Here is a 20272-nt window from a genome sequence, read left to right on the forward strand (position 1 = left end):
CCCAAAAACCTGTTCACAGGAAGGATTTCATCAGCCAGCCCTCTTGAAAGGTAGGGGAGGGGCCTTTGTTGTCCCCATTTTATCCAACAGGCAAGCAGGGTGCTCAGGAATGGAGTGACCGGATGCGGTCACCTGCCCCCCCCCAATGGAGGTCATCTGACACCTGGATCTCGCTCGTGGCGCGGAGAGGTGGACTCCTGTCTCTGATGTGGACCAAGTGGGCATCCTTAACGAGACGGACACTCACCTTCTGCAAGCCACACGTCTTCATCTGGAGAAAGAGCAACTAGAATCCTCCCAGAAGGGACGTGGGAGGAATGCGCCATCGGGGGAGAGACCCCAAGAACCAAGGTCTCCCATCGAGCTCAGCAGGTAGGGGCCTTCCGTGGGGGGGCCGGGGGTGTCTCAGGAAAACCACACGGGTGCACCCCCCCTCTCTCTCCTCTCCCTTCCCTTCTTCTCTGGCTTCCTCCTTCTCTCCCCCCTCCCCCCTTTCTTCTTTAATTCTCCCGAGGACCCGAGGCCTCTCATCTCTGCTTCTTATTTCCCCGTGTTCTTCCTTCCCTCTTCCCGACAGTTTCGCCTGCTTCTCTGGACCCAGGATACAGAACTGCCACATCAGTCCCCTGCCATCTTGGTTCAAGGGCCCAAAGTGAAGAGGCAGAATTTCCCAGTGTCAATGACAAAGGAGATCTCAATTGACCCAGATTGGGTCGGGGTTCATGGAGACGTGGCCCAGGTGGCGTGGGGCCGGCCTTCACCATACAAGCTACAGTGACTTGCTTTTGCAAGTCAGGGACCCTCCCTGCTCGCCCGGGTGGCATTTAGTCTTCACCGCGACCCTTGGAGGCAAGCACAATGAACCTCACTTATAGATGGGAAATATAACTGGAAAACGAGGCTCAGAAAGAGGAACCCATTTGCCCAAGACACAAAGGTAATAAGAGGCAGAACCAAGATTCGCAGCCTGGTCTGTGGGACTCCACATCAGCTACCTCGGAGATAGTTCCTGCTCATTTGAACGTGAATGAGCGACTCCATCACGTTATTTGAAGATTCAAGAGACCAGGGGCACGCCATGGTCCCTTTCCAACCCGAGTGCGTTCTGACTACAGAAGGGTCATTCTTGGGTCCTAGTTTAAAGCATCTCTCAAGCCTGTCTCAGTTCTGTATCTGCTGGCTTTCCAACTCCCCCATTCAAACCCCAGCACAGGACACCCACAGCTGGATTCCACCCCCCCAACCCCTAGAGCTGGCACTAAAGTTCCAGGTTGTCTTTCTGCCCTCTCCTCCCCAACACAACATAAGTGACCACACAGGACTTCACCCACGGGGGTTGTGTCCTGTGCAGACCCTCATGTGATGGGAGGTCTTGGAGGGAGGGCACCATGAGAGGCCTGCTCCTGACCATGGGGGAGTCTCAGTGGGCTGTGATGCTCATGGTTCCTGGTACGGCCCCGTCCCTTGCTGAGCTCTGCTTGGGTTGGGGAGTGAAGAGACGGTGGGCACAGGGCAGGGGATCCTACCCCCTGTTCCTAGAGCTTGGCTTTTTACTTGCTTATCTAGGAAACAGGTGAAGTGTGTTATATCCAACCTGACAGTAGGGGGCGCCGAGACAGCTCCTGGAGTTTCCTGGACCCTTGAGGCAGAGACAGGAGACCATGAATGAATAAATAAGTCCCTGGAAATGTGCACACAGGGACAGCATCAGCATCCTTTGGCTGGGCTCGTGCCTGTGTGAAGCAACCCTACCAGGACCCCAAGGGCTGGGGAGGCCTGTTTTACCTCTGGGGTTGGAAACACAGCCTCTGCCTGGAATGGGAAGACCTAGTTTGGGCCTCTGTGACTCTTGCTAGTTGTGTGACCTCTCCGGTTCCTCCTCTGAAACGAATATAACGAAGGACACTTTACAGATGTGTCCTGAGGATGGAATGAGATAATGGCTCTCCATTCCCTCACACACGGAGGATGCTTTCTTCCCTTCTCCTGCAATCCCTCCCCTTCCAACCTCACTTTAGGAACATCTTCTCTCTGCCTGAGGGCCCAGCTCCAGTGTCATCACCTCCAGGAAGCCTGCCGGGACCTCACCACAGCCTACAGACTTCCCCTCCTCCGGGGCCTCCTGGTGAGGTATTCCAAGAGAGGCATCTGTCTCCCTGTCAAGTTCCTCAGAGTGATTGAACTTGATTAACAGTCCCCATCTTAACCAGAGGGTGTGTGCCTGGTCAGGCCCGGGGCTCTCCAGGGTAAAGACTTCTTTCTTCAACCTCCTCTGCAGCTAGTGTGGCCGAGTGACCTCATTGTGCTATGGACAGAAGTTAGGTGGGGACCAAGGTCTTATTCCGCTAGCTCTGGGAGCTGCCTGGGCTGAAGGCAGTCTTTGGATCCGAGGTCGAACCCCTGTCCAAGGACTCATCTCCGTGGGTTCAAGGTCTCACCTGATCTTGGACGTCCTGGGCATCCTGGCTTCCTGGCTCCTCAGGTGTCGGCTGGGCCCTGGACCACATCAGCCCCGCTCCTCCCTCTCCTCAGTCTGGCCGAGCACCCTCTTGCACAAGTGTGCATCCTGAGCACGGCCGTTAACACACGCCCTGCAGGAGGCTCTCCGTCCACTTGGGGTCCACTTCTTGGAGCCCAAACTGTGACATACCATGAAGAACCCAAAGCTGCGACGCATCCCGTGTCCCTGACACCATGGAACAGCAGGTCAGCCCTGTGCCGATCACACCCGGGCCGTGGTGTGGGGAAGGAAGACGGCTCCTCTGTTCAGGTGGTCGCTCTTCTCGGTCTGTCCCTGAAGGCCAGCAGGGGCCATGGGGACTTGCTGGAGTCTGCAGACGGTCAACTGCAATCAGCAGATTGCAAAGACTCTGACAGTCTTCCTGGCCTGGGTTTTCCAGCTTTTCATATTCTGTGAATGCAGCACAGTGGACAGAGGTGTCCCCTAAGTCCTTCTGGGCATCACTAAAAAATTCTCCTTTTGGGGTTTTATCGAAGACATCTTAACCCCAGGAGGGGACCCTGCAGCTAGCGGGGACCCCCATTTGCAGCAGGCACTTGGGACACACTGTGCGGGGGAGACTCATTGACCCTTGGTCGGGGCGTCGGTCCACTCTGAGGGCACCTCTTCCCACCTCCTTGTTTCTCTGGGCTTCAGTTTCCTCGTCTCTAAAACAGGACCGAGCTATTTGAAAGTGCCTCGCTCTGCCGGCTTCAGAAAGTCCCGTGAGGCCAAATCGAGCCCAGAGGAGGGCCTCGGAAAGGTCAGTAGCCCTGTCTAAATACACAAGGTGCCATTACCGTGATTGGTCTTGACGTGAAAAGGCTGTTTTGGTCACAGGTTGTGCGAACTGATGCTTGACAGATGGTGCTCCCAAGCTCCCGGGGGCCTGGTTACTGGGGGATTTTCCACTGAACGCGGTTCTCTTTCAAAGTTCTGTTTTGTTTTGAAACCAGAGAGCCAGCGAGGAGCCTGGGTTAATCCTGGATGCGGGCTGAGCAACTCAACTGGCTGAGTCGGGGGCAGCCTTTGATTCAGAACAGAGCCTTTGGTTGACCTGGGGAGAGATGGTCTTTCAGTCCCTGAGACAGCTGGCCACGGTTGGCCACATGTGAGCTGCAGGCTTACTGAAGTTCCCAGAAGTTTCTGGGCTGAACGGAGCTCCATTCTTTGTCTTGATATATTTTTCTTTGGGGCAGGTGTCAAGGGTGGAGGGAGGAAGGGGGGCGGGATGACAGCATATTGGACCAAGAGGGGACTTTTAGCTACTTAGCTATCTTACCCAACGTTTTCATGTCAGTAAGCATGACACATGGACCAGAGAGGTTTAGGATCTTGTCTAACATCACACAGAGAATTTGCAAAAGAAGAGGGACTTCTTCTAGGCCCGGGGCTGTTAATCACCCTACAGAGGCTGTTGATGGCAGGTACCCAGAGCTCTTGAAGAACTGGGGAGGGCAGGACTGGGACTGGCACCTCCCTCTGGTGCGGTAGATCCTTGTTAGATGAGCTGATCCCCGGAAGTGGCCATGAGCAGTCACCTGGCCGAACCTGCTGTGAAGTAAAATAGAGAGTTGATGATGGTCTGAGGTCACTGCCTTCCGCAGATGCCCCAGTGCTGACCTGAGATTCCTTTATTACAGCCCCTGTTTGGCGCTGCCTTTCTAAGATTCATCTGTTGAAAGTGCAAACACAGAATTTTCCTGTGCTCATATGTGAAGGCTCGACCAGGGTCACTCCACATCCACGAGAATGGGAAGTTCTGCTCCATGTAGGTAGGATACGTCCACACACATTCTGCTGCCAAAACTAACTCAAAAGAACAATAAAAATAAAAAAATAAATAGATACAAAGAAGAAGAAGAAGGAGGAGGAGGAGGAGGAGAAGGAGAAAATTCAAACTCTCTGGGAGCAGCAACTCCCCCGCCCCTGTCTCTGTACCTCAGCATCACGGAGCAGGTCCTGCGGGAATCAGCCTGAGCACCTGTGGGAGAGGGTGGGGGAGGGGAAGGGTGCAGGTGTGAAGAACTGGGTCGTGGGGATCACGCTTCTCCCGTGATGGCTGGCAGCTCTGTGGGGTGCCCCGCCTGGGTGAGGGGCATTTACCCCTCTTTCCGGGTGACCTTGGCCTGACTTAACTTGGTCTAGGAGCCGGGGGAGACCAGGTGCTCCTGAGACCTGCTTTGACTCCTTCCACAGATGTGGGGCAGGGCCTCTGGGGACCTCCTGCCCAGCCAGAGGGTCAGCTGGCCATCCGGCCTTTTCAGGAGCATGGAATAGGTCTTCAGGGCCCTTCCCAGGCACGAGGCCTCAAGGTGGCGATGGTGGAGAGCAGAGGAGGGGCTCAGCTGCAGAGAAGGCCAAGAAGGGTGTGGGGGAGGGTCTGTACGGGGGTGGAGGAGGCCCCTGCCCCTTGGGTGATTTCAGGGGGGAAGAGAAGTAAGTGCCTCTTGGCCTCTAAATAATCCTGCCTCTACCATGGGCTCTGCCTTCTTGCCAAGGGAGAGGCATGTTTTAGAAAAAGAACATTAATAAAAATTTAAACTCATGTATAATATAAAAAATTTAGAAATTCGCTAAGGAAAAAACCCCATCAGAAAGCAATCTCCTAGAATCCTGTTGCCCATAGAAAACCACCGTACGCATTTTGGTGTGTTCCTCCTAGTGTTTGGGTTGGTGGGCTTGAGTCTGACACAAACTGCCTCTTTTCCTGTGCAGGTCTGGTCCCTGGAGAGCCCTGGCAGGAGGGATCCCAGTGCAGAGCTTCAAGGGATCCAGGCGCAATGGAGGTGCAATGGCAGCAGCCCTGGGCTAGCGACAGTCCAAGAACTCACCTTGCCTGAGGATGTGAGGAAGGTGGAGAGGTTCCATGTGGACAGGCTGTGGTCACACAGCAGGCCACAAGGAAGGCTCCATGGCCATGGAAGGAAGCTGCCAGCCCCTGCTCCTCACTGGAGCCTCCTGTTGGCTGTGCAGTCCATGGGGACCAGCCTCTCTGGCTGGAGGACAGAGAGGACAGGGATTGGCAAATGAAAAGTCGGCATCTTCTTTCTCTCCTGGGAGGAGCGCGTGAGGGGCCAAAGGGGACAGAGCCTCGGTGGGGCCACCCACACTGAGTACAAGTAAGGATGGAGAGGAGGCCCCCCCCCCAGCCTCCATCTGTCCGTCTCTCTCTATTGATCATGTCTGTCTATAAATCCTTCTAGGAGAAACTCAGGCAGCACAGGTAGCCGCTGAGTGCAGCCTTTGGAACCACAGCTGGTGAGTCCTTCAGCCCTGGCTGGACCTCCTCCTGGCTGTGTGAGTTTGAGCCAGTTATCGACCTCTCTGTGGCTCAGTTTCTTCGACTTGCAATGGGACCAATGCAGGCGTGAGGACGAGATGGGTGAACACTGAGAAGAAGAGTACCGGACACACGGACACACGGACACACGGACACACGGACACACGGTAGGTAGCTCTGTCAACAATTCGCCTTGTTCAGAACCAGCCAGTGGTTGATTACTACTTTCTGCTTCTCTCTCTCTTCTCAGGTCTCCCCCGAGGCGAGATGCTGCCCCCTTCACCTCCTCCAAGCCCCAGGGATGACCCTTCCAGGGTCTTTCTGTGGACTCTTCCTTCCAGGTCAGCCTTGGAAGGTCCTCCTGGGGAGGGAGGGAGGGATTCTCACACAGGTGCTAGGAATTTGCCAGATCTTGGCAGGAAGGAGATATTGACTTAGCCCAGAGCCTGAAAGGAGAGAAAAGGGGAGGAAGGGAGAAAGGGGAGGAGGAAATCACAGTAAAAGGCACTGAGGGAGGGTGGTGTTTGAGACCCAAGGGCCAGCTTGCGGGGGAAGGGGGGGGCCTGTGTGGCTCCCTTCCCACCAGCCCCACTCTCCAAACCACCGTGTGGCTTAGGGGACCAGCCATCCTTGCCTCAAATCCTTCTCCCCCCCTCCTGGGTATGCCCTGGGGAAAGTTATTTCTAAAAGCCTCAGTTTCCTTACCTGTAAAATGGGAATAACAACCCTTCATTTGCTTCCAGCAAGAATAAATGGATGATACATCTATGTAGTTGCTAGAGTGCCTGATTAAAAAAAAATGTAAAAACAGTACAGGGCCATGAGAAATAAAGCCAAGTGACTTGAACGGCATTTCTAAAAAAAAAAAAAAAAAAAAGAAAGAAAGAATGGCCTATGAGCATGTGACGATCTGCCCAACATCATTCATCATTTGGGAAATGAAAGGCAAAACCATAATGAGCTGTCACTTCATACCCGCTAGGATGGTAAAAAACAAAACAAAACAAAACCCTCCACAAAAACACAGAAAATAACAAGTGTTGATAAAGACATGGAGAAATTGGAACCCTGTGCACTATCAGCGGAAATGTAAAATGGTGTAGCCACTGTGGAAAACGGTCTGCTGTTTCCTCCAAAAAAGAAAGAAATATGGGATTACCCTATGATTCAGCATTTTGACTTTTGGGTACGCAGGTACCCCGAAGAAATGAGAGCGGGAACCTGGAGAGATCTGGCCCACCCACGGCCACAGCCGCGTTGCTCACAATTGTCAAAAGGCAGAAGCGTCTCATGTGTCCGTGATGGATGATGCATAAACAAGATGTGGCTGACGCGCAATGGAATGCTGTCCATCCTTGAAAAGGAAGGACATTCTGACAAATGGAGGAAAGTCAAAGATAGGACGCCAGTTGACATACACCAGACACAAAGCACAATATGGTGTGATTCCACCTAGTGCAGGTGAATCCACAGGGACAAGCAGTAGATGGCAGTTATCGGGGGATCAGGGGAGGGGCTGGGAGCGTTATTGCCTGATGGATACTGAGTTTCACCTGAGAAAGATGAACAAATTCTGGAGGTGGACAGTGATGTGTTCGCCCACCAATACGAATGAACTCACTGAGGCTGAACCTTAAAGATGTCCGTAAACGTGGCAAACTTTATGTTGTGAATGTTTTACCACCAAGAAGCAAGCACAAAGCAAAACCAGGAAATTATAATGATGACGTTACTAACAACAATTGTGACCTCTTTGAAAAGCAGATCCTGTTTTATTTTTGCAGGGGCCGGGAGCAGTGGCGGGGTCCTGGGGATTGAACTCAGGGCACTCGACCACTGAGGCACATCCCTATTTTGTATTTTATTTAAGGGACAGGGTCTCACTGAGTGGCTTAGCACCTTGCTAAGTTGCTGAGGCTGGCTTTGAACTTGTGAACCTCCTGCCTCAGCCCCCTGAGCTGCAGGGATGACAGGCGTGCGCGCCACACCTGGCCTGATCCTGTTTAACATTCTGTTCTTCCCCGCCCAGTGCCAGGCTGTCAGTACAGAAAAGCTTAAAACGAACTCCGCCTGGCCAAGAAGCAGAGGTGCAGGGTAGTTATGTGGGTTTTCTCTTCCCCTTGTTCACATCCTTTTCTGCATCCTTCTTCTAGAATGCAGGTCCTGTGTCTTCTCATCATATGATTTCCTGGGCCTAGCCTTGGGCAGCTTACCAGCATTTTTAAAACGCATAAACGACAAAGGGCTCTTCTTAAGAGCTGCTTGAAGAAGAAAAAAAATGCACCTTGAGGTTATTGACTCGGGGTATATAAAAACAGTGCGGCAAGGCAGGAGCTAATAAAATAACCAGCCCCTCTCTCCTGGAGCATGGGAAGCCACCCCCAGTTTATTGGGATACCCTGTCGGGGAGCCACTCGGGCGGAGGAGCTGGGCTTGAGAAAGCAAGGTTCTTCTGGAAATGCAGAGCCCTTGACCACGAATAAAATCCAGACTGGTGTCCTCTCCGAGAGCCGCGTTGCTTCCAAAGGGACCAGCTTCATTCCGCTTGAATCACCCAAGAGGCTTTCCTGGTTCTTTGCTTCCTCCACTGAACATTCCTTGGAAAGGTTCTATTTCTGGGATACACAAGAGTCACTTCCTGGTGAAGCAAGATTTGTCACAGGTTTGAGAGCTGCTGCATTAAAACCCTTGGAGATGGAAAGAGAGACCTCTTTGCCTATTTGGAGTCTTCTGGGGATCCTTTTGCGGATCTTGCTGACCAAGTGACTTTGGCCACCCCACTTCTTCATCCTTAAGAGAGTCTCATAGCAACTTTCACGCCATCCTTATGCAAACCAAAGTTACCGTTTGCTCACAAAGGACTCTGAAACTTAGTGGCTTAAAGAAGCAGCCATTCATTTAAATCATGAGACAATGTATTGATTGATTGTTTTTCTCATCTGGGCTCACACACCTGCAGAATGACCCAAGGACTGGCTGCAAGATTGGACCATTTTGGGTTAATTGTGGCCATCAGGTCAAGGTCATGGAGTACAAATGTACAGGGGACCTCATACATGTGTGTGAGATGGGAGGTCAAGAACAGTGGGTAGTTACCCCAACACTTATCTGTGTGGTATCTTAGAGCAGAGGTCCACTGGTTTAACAGGGACCTTAAAGAAGACTTTAGATTCCCTGTAACGGTCCAGTTATAGGAAGCATAGACTTGAGAGAGTGAAGCCACCGTACCAGTACCTGGATAAAACCTTGGTGGGCTGGTGTCTTGACATCCACCATCCTTAGGATTTTTACCTTCCTCCCATGGAGCATTAGGGTCTACCGCAGCATCACCTTCCAGTCACAAGGTTGGGGACGGCTAAGAGAGAAGGAATATCATTCCCTTTAAGGGCACGACTCAGAAGCTGCCCTTATCTCTTCTGCTACGTTGTTTCGAACCTAGTTACCTGGCTGGCTGGGCAGCAGGGGAGACTGGGGGACACAGGCTTTATGCTGGGTGACCATCTACCCAGAATAGAACTTAAAAGTCTGGCTTTCTCCCACTTGGAGGAGAGGAGAAGGGGAAGCCTGTGGGAACCATGAAACTCCTGCTACAGCATAATAATCCCTACAAGTGGTTCCGAGGGGCCAGTGTCGGGGTGCATAGAAACCAGGCAAGCACAAAATCAGTGCACCCCTCGGTCTGGGTTTCGTGAGCCACGAAAGGCCTTCTTGGTAGCGTTTTTAATTCTAAGGCTGGGGTTAAGAAGACTCCCTTCGGAGTCCACATCTCACCACGGATTCTTCATGTGCCCTGGGGTGAATCATTTAACCTCCTGGGGCCTCCGTTTCTTCAGATAAAACGGAGCTCACAATAGTGGCTACCTCACGCTGGCTGTCGAGAAAATCAGTTAAGGCAATCTGACTCCAGTCTGGCGTGAATCAGCGTTCCACATATTGTCATTATCTGTGGTCCCCACTCCCTGATGGCCTTCAGCGCCTGATTCCCCAGTCAGACCCTGGCTGAATTTTAACTTCGAGTGGAAACCAAATCTGGGAGAACCTTTCTCGGCTGCCTTCCCATCCCCAACTCCTTTCCTCCTTCCTGCCTCCCGCTGTGGGGCCTGGATACACAGGTCCCCAGCCTGCTTGGCAGCCAGGCTGGCTCTGTGGTCAGGTTCCGTTGGTGGGGAATGCTGGGAAATGTTTCCATCGCTCCTAGAAGGACAGAATGACCCAGAGGGAGATCCCCTCTGTCCTGGATGACCCTCAACCCTACCCCTTCTTAGTAGGAGAATGTAACACCCGAAACTATGACAGCTATCTGTAGCCATGAGATAATGACCCCAGGGATTAAGAAAAGCTAAGAACAGAAGAAGAAGAAGAGAAAGAGCCCAGTGTCCTTGACCTCTTTGTGGAGCTGCTGAGCCACCCCCAGGCTCCTTGTCCTGGGAGACAAGGGCATGCATCTCAGCTTCAGGAACTTTTCCTTGATCCCGCTGGGCCTGGTGGCTAAAAAAATTCTGGGGTCCAGGAGGAAGGTGAACTTTCCCTCAGGCTGCTCAGAAGAGGTGCCATACGTTAAAAAGGCTCTTTCCCCCAAGGACCCACCAAGTGCACCCCCTTTTCTGGTGGCTGCTTCAAAATGGACACCAAAGGTTTGGATCCGTGCTTAAAAACAGTTTAGAATCCTACTTTTGGGGCTTCAGTTCAGCTTGGTTCAACATGTATTTAGCACCCACTGCATCAAAACGGCCATAGCACTCGGGGTACACAACGAACAAGAGACCCAGCCACCGTCTCTAAAGAGCTCAGAGTCTAGCCGGGAGGACAGGCAGAGCAGCAGACAATGCCAACAGAACAAGGTGTCAAAATTCAAAGGAGGGCATCCTGCCACAAGGCAGGAAGTGAGGGAGCAAATCAAGCAGGAGAGAGAACAGCTATTGAGCATCACGTTTGGGTGCGTAGATTGTGTCTGTGACATTTAACTTGAAGTCCCAGCTCTAAGACCAATAGCAACAGGTGGGCTGCCTGCCTCCTGTTTGATCAGCTTCAGCCTCTTAAGGTAGCCTGATTCACACATCCTTAAGTGAGAAAGAGACAGACAGATGGGGACAGAGAGAGGGATGCGGGAACAGGGCCAGCAAGGGCACCAATCAAATGACTGATCTAGGATCAACATATTAGGCTTTTCTTATTTGCATATCATCAATCAGAGCAAGAGTGTGAACTGCAGTGCCCCAGGAAGCCAATTACAGGAAAGAAATTCCTCTCCACAGGAGCCCTGATAGCAGATGGCTCAGAGCAGGGGCTGTGCTGACCCACCCCTTCACTATTTTCCTGGGTAACCCTTGAAGATCTTTGCCTAGAGACTCTGGATCACACTGCGGTAAGAACTCATCCTTATTACTAGATTCAGTCTGTAACGGAGGCCAGAGAGCGTCCATTCCTGCAGTGATTCTAGAAACCTTCCTGGACATGAAGGCATGGATACGGCCTTTTACCCCAAAGCAAAATAAACTGGGTCTCTGCATCCCTGGGTTGTACATCTATGATTCAACCAGACGTGAATTGAAAACATTTTTGAAAAATTTATCTTGGGGCTGGGGATGTGGCTCAAGCAGTAGTGAGCTCGCCTGGCATGCGTGCGGCCCAGGTTCGATCCTCAGCACCACATATAAATAAAGATGTTGTGTATGCCGAAAACTGAAAAAATATTTAAAAAAAAAAATAAAAATTTATCTTGGTTAATTCCACAGTCTAGCTATTGTGAATTGTGCTGCTATGAACATCGATGTAGCAGTATCCCTATAGTACGCTCTTTTAAAGTCTTCTGGGAATAGTTCGAGAAGGGCAATATGCCCTTCAATAGATGCATGGATAAAAAAAAAATGTGGCATTTATACACAATGGAGCATTACTCAGCACTAAAAAATGACAAAATCATGGCATTTGGAGGGAAATGGATGGCATTAGAGCAGATTATGCTAAGTGAAGCTAGCCAATCCCTAAAAAAACAAATGCCAAATGTCTTCTTTGATATAAGAAGAGCAACTAAGAACAGAGCAAGGAGAAAGAGCATGAGAAAAAGATTAACATTAAACAGGGACAAGAGGTGGGAGGGAAAGGGAGAGAGAAGGGAAATTGCATGGAAATGGAAGGAGACCCTCATTGTTATACAAAATTACATATAAGAGGAAATGAGGGGAAAGGGAAAAAAAAAGGGAGAGAAATGAATTACAGTGGATGGGGTAGAGAGAGAAGATGGGAGGGGAGGGGAGGGGGGATAGTAGAGGATAGGAAAGGCAGCAGAACACATCAGACACTAGTATGGCACTATGTAAAAACGTGGATGTGTAACCAATGTGATTCTGCAATCTGTATACGGGGTAAAAATGGGAGTTCATAACCTACTTGAATCAAATGTATGAAATATGATATGTCAAGAGCTTTGTAATGTTTTGAACAACCAATAATAAAAAAAATTAAAAAATTAAAAAAAATAAAAATTCATCTCTACAGAATATGTACAGACTCTTGTTATTATCCTTTAAACAATACAGTCTAGTGATTTTTTTTTTTGCATAGCGTTTACATTGTATTTCGGCGAGACCTGCAGGAATACTTAGGTAAAGACAGTGGGGGCCCGCACGCTGTGCTTGCTGCCTCTGTGCTGGGGCAGTTTGTGCCAAGGGGACTGCTCACCGACCGGCCGCTGCAGTAGGTCCTGGCCTGTCTGCATGAACTTCCCGGGGAACTGCCCACGGCCTCCTCTTTCTCAGTGCAGGGACCCGATCCCCCGGGGCCAGAGTCTATCATCACTTGCCCTCGGCCCCCTAAGAGCTGCTGGTGCTGCCTGGAAGAGATGGCTGTGTGCACCCCGAAGCCCAGGAGTGAGAGCTGGGCACAAGGCTGAGGGACTGAGCTGTAGGGAGACACCCCAAGGACACATTCAGTTCCCTAAGTTCCCTTCCAACATGAGGAAGGCCCTGAGGTGGCTACTTGTTTTTTTTTCTCCTAAGAGCAATTGTGCGATGTGGCGGGAAGTATGGGGAGATCACTAATCTAATAAATCAGAAAGACTGCAACACGGTCAGTCCTTCAGAGTGGGCCAAGAGTTTCTGCATCTGACTTTTCAACTCATTGACCTAACAAACCTGTTGGGGAGTTCCTCCCTTACTCTGGTCTTTCAGATCATAGGTAGCGACAGATGGCCTCCTTCTTGCTTCCTATCTGTTTTCTTCCATCATATCACCCCCCACCCCCACCATTCTTCAAGGTCTTTGGCTTTATTCTAGGAGTTTGTAAGTTTTTTTCTTTTTTTTCTCAAGGGCCAGATAGTAAATAAATACTAGCAGCTTTGGAAGCCGTCCATACAATTTCTGTTGACACTGCACCCTGTGCCTCAGGGCTCCGGAGCAGGCACAGAAGGACACGGATAAATGGCATGGCTTTAGTCCAGTCAATCTTTCCTTATGCCGCTCAGTTCTGAATTTCATAGGATTTCTCAGTGTCATGAAATACTCTTCTTATTTGATTCCCCCTCCCTCCAGCCACTTAAAAATGGAAACACCATTCTTAGTTTGTAGAAGTCACAAAAATAGGTGGTGGGCCATAGTGGTTTGGCCCCCCCATCTATCTTTATCTGTAAAGCCGGGGAGCCGTAACACCTCTGTGTTAGACACACATGAATCTGAGGGCATCCCACAGACCCACCATCGCCCTCCTTCAGACTGTAAGAGCATGAACTTCTCTGGGTCTCAGTTTCCCCATCTATAAAAAATGAAGAGTTGGTCACTTCAGGCCTAAGAATCTGATACAATGAATTTCTGCCAACATCTTCTTCATCAAGAACTTCCCTGCCCCTGCCCTGAGGGCATCATGCCTGCTGGGTCTCCCCTGAACACCCACTCCCTCCCTGCCTTTGGCCAACTTCTTTTTCTCAGTCCTGGTTGTTAGAGAAGTTTTGTGCTTTGACTCGCCCAGAGGCAAACTCGGTTTCTTGTGTTGGAGAAGTTTTTAGAGGGCAGAGACTCAGCCACTGGGTGGCGCTGTGGTAAGATGCTTTTCCTGGTAAAGGCCCTCAACGCGCCTCCTGGAGGAGAACTGGGGGTTTAAAGACAGAGAGGACAGAAGGTGTGCTGGGAGGGCGGGGTGTCGTCCACACCTGTGTGCCCACGCCTTGTTCACGACGGCAGTGGGCGCTCTGAGTTCAGATGTCTCAGGAATCCTGAGGAGGACGGCTGTTTGACAGGGCCCAGGAGAAGACAGGTCCGGTAAGACCAATTCACCTGCACCCCCAGAAGTTTCTGTCCTGTCTGTCCTGGACCACATCGTGTGTGATATGCGGCTTTCTTAGATACAATCCAGTGGCCTTTATCTTTCAGTGAACTGACTTTTCATGGCGTTTGTGTGAGATGTGACATAGCTAAGGTGTCACTAAAAGCTGCCAGACGTCAGGTCTGAATCTTAATCTCTTGGCAAATCATGTGAAAAGTGGGGAAGATTAAAGTATCTAAGTCCAGATAAAATGTCCTTCCAAGGACGCAGAGAGACCACTCGGGAGTGTTTTGTGAACGCTGAGGGGAAGGGGTAGGACTCAGGACAGAGGACCTTTGATCCCCACCCTGGCAGCAGGATGCTCAGTTCATACGGTGCTGAATGCAGGAATGAGCAGCTGGGGGTAGAGCACCATGAAGGGAGGAAGATCCAAAAGGTACCCGGTGGGCGAGGGGCTTCCAGGCAGGAGACTGGGAGAGGGAGCTGGAGAAGCAGAGGCCCTCAAGAGGAATCCGGGGCACACGCCTCATCCGCCTGGAAGCAGCTCACACGTCCCTGGCCAGCTGGCCGCCTGGGCCGCCTGGCTCCACCCCAGCCCATCTGCCAGGCCCGAGGCTGTCTTAGGGCTCTGTGACTGCTCCAGAGCAGGTGGACACCGAGCTTCTGCCGTCACGGGCGCTCTGGTGACCTGCCTGGAATGTTCTCATTCTTGCTTTTAAAGCCTTAGTCCCTGGTGACAGTAAACATAACGGATGTGGCCTGACACTGAGCTGCCCCAGGTCCTGGCAAAGCGGGACCCAAGATCCTATCTCCCATGGATAAAAAAATACAAATAAAAACAGAACAGACAGATACAGGCAGTTCCATAGGGATCCAGGTCCCTGACCTATGTTTTCCTGACCTGGTTTTTTTTGTTTGTTTGTTTGTTTAGAATCAAATTACTTAGAAAATTATAATTGATTACATAGTTGTTATAGACCTGGTAGAATAAATCTAACGATAGTATCCTTATTGAAGCAGTAATGATGGCAGTTCCCATCTTGTCGGGGCTCACCACGTGCTGATAAAGGCATGTGCTGAACATTCATGAACACTGTCTAAGTCCTGTAAGGTATGGGCAAACCCTGCAGGATTTTACCACAAGAAGTGTTCCCTGGCAAGTGTCACTGCTAAACCTGTTTTACAGATGAGGGAGCTCAAGATCAATCACTTCCTGAGGTCATAGAGCAAGCAGGCGGAAGAGCTGGAACTCAAGCATCTGTCCGTCCATCTGTCCATCCATCCATCCATCCATCCATCCATCCATCCCACAAATACTAATTGAACACCTACTACCCGCTGGCTACCAGGGATTCATGTGAGAATAATAAAGATAACAGTCCCTGCTCTGTGGAGACAAACACAACAAAAAGGTAAATTACATCCTGCATTACATGGAGGTAAATGCAATAATGAAGAATAAAACATCAACCGGAGGAAAGTGGTGGGAAGGGTGGGAAGAGAGGGGAACTGTGATTTTCAACAGGAAAGTCAGAAAGGCCCCACAGAAAAGGTGACGGCTGAGCAAAGACATGGAGGTGCTGGGTCACTGAACCACGTGGATCAGAGAGAATTTTACTGCTAATGGGGAAAACGAGCAAATGGGGGCCCAAGGAAGGTTTCTAGGGATTCACCAATTCTCTGAGCTCGTTTTCAGTCTCTTTCCTAGGACATGCATTTCCAGGTTGGGAAATAGAACACTAGGGAAGAAATTAAATGAGTCCATCCATCCATCCATCCATCCATCCATCCATCCATCCATCCATCCATCCAGTGTTTGTAAGGCACCCATTATAAGCCAGATCTCTACTACCATTATAAAGAAGAGTTCAGATCTAGACTGTACTTTAGGGTATAGTAGCCCCTAACTACATGTGGCCACTGAGCTCTTGACATGTGGCTATGGGACTTGAGAACTAAAAATTCTATGCAATTAAGTAAGATTTAAATTCAAATTATGCAAAACTTGAAGCAGTGTCAAATGTTCTTCTGCTAAATACAACTTTATTGTTTTGCTGGGATTACATTTCAGTTTAACCACTGAAAATTTAGCTCTGCCTTGAGATTAGTGTAAAATACACTACAGATTTGGAAGATTTAGTACAAAAAGAGACTGTGAAGTATCTCTTCAATGAGATGTTTATATTGAGCACATACTGAAATGATGCGGTCGCGGACATATCTGGTTAGATTACATTTATTATTAGATACAATTTCTCTTGTTTCTTCTTTTTGTTTTTAACAGAATAGTTGGAATTATACGTGTGGCTCACACAATGTTTTTGTCCTGGCCCTGGCCATTCCAGAGCTCCCAGGCGACTCGGGGAGCAGGGCACACAATGGAGTGATTGTAGTACCATGAGGTAGGTGCTATCATAGACCCAGGAACAGAATGCACTGGGGAATGAGGATTGAGCCTTCAGTTCTGTCCAGCGCAGGGTCAGAGGGGAGGTGACATCTTCTGCCAGGTCTCCTCTTGACAGGACAGGAAAGGAGGAGTCTCACAGCATGTGCAAAGGCCAAGAGGCATACATTGGCAAGAAGTGCCCCTGGGATGCAGGGTGCTTGGAGGAAGGGGGTGGTGTGGGTGTGAACCAGAAGAGTCCTGGTGGGGTCAGACCAGGGAGAGAAAGAAAAGGGAGCAACACTCAACAAAGGACAGGAGTGCCATGGGGACCCCTTCACGCTAGCCACTGTGCTTGCTCCCAAATTAGCCCGTTCATTGACTCCATGCCTCTTTGTTGAATGCCTACTATGTGCTAGGCATTGTTACAGGTTCTGCTCCAGAATTATACACCAGGGAACAAGATGGACAAACCCTGTTCTCACAGAGCTGACTTGCAGGTGACATTGCTCAGGACAAGGACGAGAGAAAGAACAAATCACGGTCGGAGAGGTTGAGTATCTTGGGTGAAGTCACACTCTGGTGAATAGTACGGCTAGGATCCTTTTATTTAGTCCTAGGGATTGAAGCCAGAGGGGCTCTACCACTAAGCTACATCCCCAGCCTTTTTTATTTTTTGAGACAGGGTCTCATTGAGTTGCAGAGGCTGGCCTTGAACTTGAGATCCTCCTGCCTCAGCCTCCAGGATTCTAATCCTGTTTCTGCTGCTAATAGCAGTGCTCTGATTGCCCTGCCATGCTGCCCTGGGTCTGGATAAGGAGTTTGGACTTTGTCCGAAAGTCACAGGTATCACCAGAGTCGTGGAGGAGGGGGACACAGGGTCAGATGTGCACTTTAGGAATGGATGATGGTGGAGGAGGGATGATACTGGGGAGATGGCCTAAGTATAGATGCTTCTTAGATTTATCACAGCTACCTCCTCCTCCCCCTCAAATCACGTCCCTCCTTGTCCAGGTTTATTTTCAATGCAGTGGCCAGAGAAAGAGTTTATGACACTGATCTAATCAGACTTGGCCAATGGCTTTCTGAAGGACTCTGTCCTCCATGGACTGAACTCCTGTCACTCTCCTCCCATTTTGCTCAACCACAGAAGTTTGACTTTTTTCTTTTGAACACGTCAAGAATATTCCTGCCTCAGGGCCTTTGCATGTACTAGTCCCTCTGTCTTGAAGATTATTCCCCAGATATCAAGATTATATACCCCTTGCTGTCTTTTTTGAGGTGTCTGTTCTAACATCAACCTTATCAGAAAGTCTTCCCTCCCCACCTCCATTATTCTCTATTCTCCTAAACTACCCAATTTTTCTTGCTGACCCTTATCATCATCTGACAGGCCAAGCATTTGTGTATCCATGGCTCATTGTTCTGTCTGCGACCCTAATGAGGAAAGGGACTCTGGGTTCACTTCTTTATCCTCAGTACCTAGAATCATAATGGGCCAAGGTAAGCCCTTTGTTAATATTGTTGAGTGCATTAGCCTCCTCCAGGAGGTAGGAAAGAATTTTTTTATATTTCTTCCTACCCTCTGTTTAGCTCCGTGAAGCCACCAGCCGCTTCCTTGCAGCTGGAGGTCTCCTTTCTTCCTTGCAGCCAATTGGAGGTCTCCTCCCACGTGGCCCAGAACATCCTGCACATGATCTGTCGACTCTGGGGACTTTCTGGCAGCCACTCTTCCCAGGGTGGCACCGTGTTGTTGTTTTCTGTTCTGGAGTCCTGCCAGTGTTTTCCCGGTTGATGGGAATTTATCACATTTCAGTTTCTTTTTTGAATAATAAAGTCTCCTCATGAACCCTTGTTGTTCCTTCCCTTAGGAGGAAGCTACCTTGTTTTTCAGTTTGAAGTTCAGGGCAGAGAAAACCAGGTGGATGGAAGGGCTGCCAGTCATCCCGTTGCCCTGCCCCCTTCACCTGTACACAAAGGAAGGAGGAAAAGAAGGAACGTGCAAGGAACTCAGAGCTGAAATCTCCAAAAGGAATCAAGAATATCAGTGTTGGAGCATCGTATAGATCATCTCCTGTCCCACTGGTTGCCCCCCTACTATGGTGGATACCCCCAGGGATGCTCTTCCCAAGGGGACCCCTCTGCCATCACAATTACTAAATGAAGGACCTAAGTGGCAGGAAAACTTAGTCTGGGTTATTTCAGTGGAATCCTGGTAGGTGACACCAATTCTATTAATAAAATTCTTGGAACGAGAAGTATTTCCGGTTTCCAATTTTTTTTAGATTTTGGAATATTTTGTACATAATAAGCTATCTTGAGATAGCTTACGTAGAAGCATGCAGTTCCTTCACATTTCGCGTATGTGTTCTACACAGAGGCTGACGGTCATTGTTCGTAGCATTTTAAATAATTTTGTGCATGGAACAGAGTTTCCCTTTGTAGCATCGTCTTGGTCCTCACAGAGTGTCAGATTTTGGAGCATTTTAGATTCTGTATTTCTCAACCTGTTCTTCTGTTTCCGATGTCACCTATCAAACCCCGTGAAGACTTTTCCTTTTATCCTTCATACACGAAATCATTCCAGTGGAGAGGTGGTAAAAGGTCTTGACAGCTGCCATCATTGGGTGCTGTTGCCTCTCTTGCTGTTCTAAGTACTTTTTTTTTTTTGCAGGGAGGGTATTAACTAATGTAGTCCTTGTGTTAGGTTTTCATTACAGGAAAAATATATGTGAGATAATAGTAAAGTTATCAAGGGAAAACCTTTATCTTGGCTCAGTTTTGGAGGTTTCGGACGATGACTGATCAGCCCTGTTGCTTCTGGGCCTGGGATGAGGCAGCACATCAAGGTGAGGAGTTCCTGGTGGAACACAAAGCTGCTCATTTCAGGCCCTGGATGGGAAGGGGTGAGGAAGAGACTGGGCTCCCACAATCCCCTTCGAGGACACCCCCCACAAAGACTGACTTCCCACTAGGCCTCACCTCTTAAAGTTCCCACCACCTCCTAAGAGTACTGCACTGGGTGCTGGACCTTTAACACCTGGGCCTTGGGCAGTACTTAAAATCCAAACTGTAGGAGTCCATATTCAAGTAGGCTGGTTTCTCCCAAGTTTGGAGGCTGGAGGCCAGTTGAATGCTATGGACTGGGCTTAGTACAATGGCAGTTCCAGCACACCCTTGGTCTCCAATGCCTGGCACAGAACAGGAAAATATTATGGAATGAGTAAGTTTGTTTTGTACTGTTTCAATAAGAGTGTTGGATATTCCTCTTATTTGGTCTTTGGTACATGAAACACTGGAAAAATTCAAGGAAAACCTGACCCTGCCCTCTGTAATCGACTTTCCCTTGAAACAAGAGGATCAAAAATATATAAAAACATCATTTTTGGTTCTCATGGTTCATGGGATCGCTACAGTTTTCCACTTCCCATGTCATGTGTGGTACAGACTTAGTGTAAGCTGTGTGTGTTGGTTATGGCAGCACTTGTGCAAGAACACATAGAACCTCTAATTTCAGAGACGTAGGGAAACAGAAGTTGATTTCTGCTCATGTACCAGTACCATGTCCTGGTCAGAGAATGGTGTTATTCTTCAAGGTGATGTAAGGACCCACGTTTCTTCTACCTTTAGCTGCACCATCCCCTGGGGACTTGGAGTCCTCTGTTTCCAGCTGAGGAAGGTGGAGAAGGCACAGAACTTTTAAACAGCCTGCTCTCACTTATGCTCATGTTCCTCTGGCCGGCACCAGTGCCATGGCCCATTTGCCCACAAGAGAGGCTGGGAGCTCTATTCCTGGCTGAGGAGCTGTCAGCTCCCTATTGATGGAGGAACATGAGTCTTGGGTGGACAA

The 20272-nt window shown here is 49.6% G+C and overlaps 2 long non-coding RNA genes across 2 annotated transcripts; both read left to right on the plus strand.

Moving 5' to 3' along the window:
* Positions 1-4871: 4871 nt before the first annotated feature.
* On the plus strand, positions 4872-11330 carry LOC144378550 (uncharacterized). Its single transcript, XR_013440324.1, has 3 exons — positions 4872-5622; positions 5707-5950; positions 6034-11330. It is a non-coding gene; the product is annotated as an uncharacterized LOC144378550 (long non-coding RNA).
* Positions 11331-13634: 2304 nt separating this feature from the next.
* On the plus strand, positions 13635-18683 carry LOC110597840 (uncharacterized). Its single transcript, XR_002483624.3, has 5 exons — positions 13635-14035; positions 15226-15451; positions 16324-16441; positions 16842-16974; positions 18294-18683. It is a non-coding gene; the product is annotated as an uncharacterized LOC110597840 (long non-coding RNA).
* The last annotated feature ends 1589 nt before the right edge of the window (positions 18684-20272 follow it).

Source organism: Ictidomys tridecemlineatus, chromosome 6 (assembly GCF_052094955.1).
Source record: "Ictidomys tridecemlineatus isolate mIctTri1 chromosome 6, mIctTri1.hap1, whole genome shotgun sequence".
In the NCBI taxonomy this organism is placed as follows: domain Eukaryota; kingdom Metazoa; phylum Chordata; class Mammalia; order Rodentia; family Sciuridae; genus Ictidomys; species Ictidomys tridecemlineatus.